A 4626-nucleotide genomic window follows, 5' to 3' on the forward strand; every position below is an offset into this window, starting at 1 on the left:
TTCCCCAAAACCCCCTAATGGAGCTCCTAAAAAATTGTAAAAAATAAAATAAAACTAATTATTGTAAAAAAAAAAATAATTAAAATTGTAAAAAAGTTATATTAAAAAATTATAAAAATAAACGAATCGACATCAATCTCTGCCCTACTAACACCGTCCACTGCTCTACTGCCTTATACAGTGGATATAAAAAAGTCTAAACACCCCTGTTAAAATGTCAGGTTTTTGTGATGTAAAAAATTAGACAAAGATAAATCATTTCAGAACTTTTTCCACCTTTAATGTGACCTATAAACTGTACTAAAAAAACAAAAACTAAAATAATATGGTTGCATAAGTGTGCACACCCTTAAACTAATACTTTGTTGAAGCACTTTTTGATTTGATTACAACACTCAGTCTTTTTGGGTATGAGTCTATCAGCATGGCACATCCTGACTTGGCAATATTTGCCCACTCTTCTTTGCAAAAACATTCCAAATCTGTCAGATTGCGAGGGCATCTCCTGTCTACAGCCCTCTTCAGATCACCCCACAGATTTTCGCTGGGATTCAGGTCTGGGCTCTGGCTGGGCCATTCCAAAACTTTAATCTTCTTCTGGTGAAGCAATTCCTTTGTTGATTTGGATGTATGCTTTGGGTCGTTGTCATGCTAAAAGATGAAGTTCCTCTTCATGTTCAGCTTTCTAGCAGAAGTCTGAAGGTTTTGTGCCAATATTGACTGGTATTTGGAACGGGTTATAATTCCCTCTACCTTGACTAAGGCTCCTGTTCCAGGTGAAGAAAAACAGTCCCAAAGCATGATGCTGCCACCACCATGCTTCACTGTGTGTATGGTGTTCTTTTGGTGATGTGCAGTGTTGTTTTGGAGCCAAATATATCTTTTGGAATTTATTGCCAAAAACCTTGGTTTCATCAGACCATAACACATTTTCCTACATGCTTTTGGGAGACTTCAGATGTGTTTTTGCAAAATTTTGCCGGGCTTGGATGTTTTCTTCATAAGAGAAGGCTTCCGTCTTTCCACTCTACCCATAGCCCAGACTTATAAAAAATACAGGAGATTGTTGTCACATGTACCACACAGCCAGTACTTGCCAGATATTCCTGCAGCTCCTTTAACCACTTCCAGACCGCCCACCGTTGTTATACATCGGTATTTTGAAGAGGAGTATCGTTGTTATGGCAGCAGCTAGCTGCCATAACCCCTGTATCCTCTTCTTCAGCGGGCGGTCCAGTCCACTTCAAGTTAAAAGTGGTCTCTGTGGCAGATTTGCCGCGATATCACTCCGGTGGCCTCCGCCGCTTACCAGAGCTGTGGGTGGCGGCGCAGGAGATCGGATCCTCTCCCTTGTGTGACATGGAGATGAGTAAGGGGAAGATGGCCCCCACCCATCTCCATATCATTGCAGGGTGAAAGCAACGTCAAAACGTCACTTTGCCTATAGCTCTTAAAGGGCCATTATTTTTGTATTTTGTTAAATGACAAAAAAAAAAAAAAAATTCTTGCATTTTAGTGTAAACATGAGATCTGAGGTCTTTTTGACCCCAGATCTCATATTTAAGAGGTCCCGTCATGCTTTTTTTCTATTACAAGGGATGTTTACATTCCTTGTAATAGGAATAAAATTGACACATTTTTTTTTTTTTTTTTTAAAAGAACAGTGTAAAAATAAAAAATAAAAGGTAAAATAAATAAATTATTATAAATGATTATAAATAAATACATTTTTAAACACGCCCTGTCTCAACGAGCTCGCATGCAGAAGCGAACGCATACGTGAGTAGCACCCTTCATATGAAAACGGTGTTCAAACCACACATGTGAGGTATCGCTGGGATCTGTAGAGCGAGAGCAATAATTCTAGCCCTAGACCTCCTCTGTAACTCAAAACATGCAACCTGTAGAATTTTTTAAACGTCGCCTATGGAGATTTTTAAGGGTAAAAGTTTGTCGCCATTCCACGAGCGGGCGCAATTTTGAAGTGTAAAATGTTGGGTATCAGTTTACTCGAGGTAACATTATCTTTCACAATATGAAAAAAAAAAATGAGCTAACTTTACTGTTTTATTTTTTTATTCAAAAAAAGTGTAATTTATGAAAAAAAAGTGTAAGACCGCTGCGCAAATTTGCTGTGACAGAAAGTATTGCAACGACCGCCATTTTATTCTCTAGGGTGTTAGAAAAAAAATTATTATGTTTGGGGGTTAGTAATTTTTTAGCAAAAAAAAAAATGTTTTTAACTTTTGTTCATAAAATGTTCCTAATGTTTTAACAGCAAATCTCAAACAGAGGCACAGTCCTTAAGTAGTTAATGTTGCTGTAGGCCTCTTGGCAGCTTCCCTGACTAGTTTTCTTCTCATCAATTTTGGAGGGACGTCCAGTTCTTGGTAATGTCACTGTTGTGCCATATTTTCTCCACTTGATGATGACTGATTTCACTGTGTTCCATGGTATGTCTAATGCCTTGGAAATTCTTTTGTACCCTTCTCTTGACTGATACCTTTTAAAGCAGAGTTCCACTGGTTTTTGAGTTTATTAAAAGTCAGTAGCTACTAAAAGTATAGCTGCTGACTTTTCATACACAATCACTCACCTGTCCCACGGTCCGCCCGAAGCCTCTGTTCTCTCCCCTTCCGCTTTGCGGCACCGACATTGTGAGTGTGGGAGCCCGGCTTGCAGCTTCACAGCCAGGCACGCACTGCGCATGCGCGAACCGCGCTGCACTCCGTCAATGGCCAGGCAATGTTCTGAGACCTGTGACGTGTCCCAGAACATTGCAAGAGGGAGGGCCCGCCTAGGAGTCGCCTAGGCGGCCAGAAGGAGGAAGTGGGATAGGAAGTCCCACTCCAAACCAGGTACCCAGCCCCCCCACCCCCCCAAAAAAATGACATGCCAATTGGCATGTCAGGGGCAAGGAGTACTTAAAGCAGAAGTTCCACTTTTTGGTGGAACTCCGTTTTAACAATGAGATCCCTCTGATGCTTTAGAAGCTCTCTGCAGACCATGGCTTTTGCTGTAGGATGCGACTAAGAAAATGTCAGGAAAGACCTACTAGAACAGCTGAACTTTATTTGGGGTTAATCAGAGGCACTTTAAATGATGGCAGGTGTGTACTGACTCCTATTTAACATGAGTTTGAATGTGATTGCTTAATTCTGAACACAGCTACATCCCCAGTTATAAGAGGGTGTGCAAACTTATGTAACCGCATTATTTTAGTTTTTTTACTTTTACTTCTCCCCCTAAAAGATTTCAGTTTGTTTTTCAATTGAGTTGTACAGTTTATAGGTCACATTAAAGATGCAAAAAGTTCTGAAATGATTTATAGTTTTGTCTACAAACTAACACCAAAAGTGAAAGTAGAAAAAAGTGTATATCCTTTTTTTTTTTTTTTTTTCAGTTTTGTTACCTTTTTGTCATAGATTGCAGAAAGAAAAATGCAATATAACCATTTGTCCTAAAAAAAAATTTAAAAAAATGTCTATTACTTTGTTATTTTAAGGGCCAATGTTTGTCACGTCAGGGTCACACAGAAAACAATTGTTTCCTCTGTGTCCGATTCACACTGCAACACAACCTAGCGCTGCGATAAAATGCAGACATGCTGTATTTTATCACAGCACACCGGCCCGAATCGCACTGCAAGATAGAGCAGCGCAGTGCATCGGGCCGCTCAACATTGCAGTGAATGAAGTGTACATTTTGTACACTTCAAATAAAGCTAGTAGATAACAAAAAATAAATAAAATGGAAGCAGTGCGATGCGATGAATCGTGCATCACACTGCCCCCTAGTGCAGCAGCAATGCTCCGGCCAGTCTGTGATTTCAAGGCGGTATAGTGTGAATTGTCTCTGAGTAATGACATAGTTATTGCTGAATCAACTGACCCATAGCAGGAATGTGCACATTGCTCTAGTCCAGTGAAGGCGAACCTTGGCACTCCAGATGTTTTGGAACTACATTTCCCATGATGCTCAACTACACTGCAGAGTGCATGAGCATCATAGGAATTGTAGTTCCAAAACATCTGGGGTGCCAAGGTTTGCCATCACTGCTCTAATCTATAGGGATTGTACGGGTGTGATAGCTGAATCAGTACTATTTGTATTTTTTTGTTTATGCCAGAGATAATGTGTGATGACAATGATGACTGTCCAGGGAGCCTGACCTGCTGTGAGAAAAGTTGTGTCGCAGTGTGTGCGGCTTCCAAGCCTGCCATTCCAGAAAGGAAGAAAACGAAGGAACCGGAAAAGAGAAAAGGAAGAAAAGAGGTAAGTCTGCATCTATTCACACATATTCCCTGTTGTATACATTTTTCATTGCTTCATATTTGACAGCTAATTTAATTTTTTTTCTTTTCTTTTCAGTACATGGACGAGTGAAAATAAAAAATCAATGATGGATTAAGGAGGATAATTTCAGTTTTTCAGTTAATCAAGTGAATTCCTACTATAAAGTTCTTTTAGATAACAATGTTTGTGTGCTGTGTTTTATTATATATTACCATAATGTAAGAACTGATGTGAATGCACAATATACACTATATTGCCAAAAGTATTGGGACACCTGCCTTTCCATGCACATGAACTTTAATGGCATCCCAGTCTTAGTCCGTAGGGTTC

This window comes from Aquarana catesbeiana, linkage group LG08 (genome assembly GCF_042186555.1).
Source record: "Aquarana catesbeiana isolate 2022-GZ linkage group LG08, ASM4218655v1, whole genome shotgun sequence".
Classification (NCBI taxonomy): Eukaryota; Metazoa; Chordata; class Amphibia; order Anura; family Ranidae; genus Aquarana; species Aquarana catesbeiana.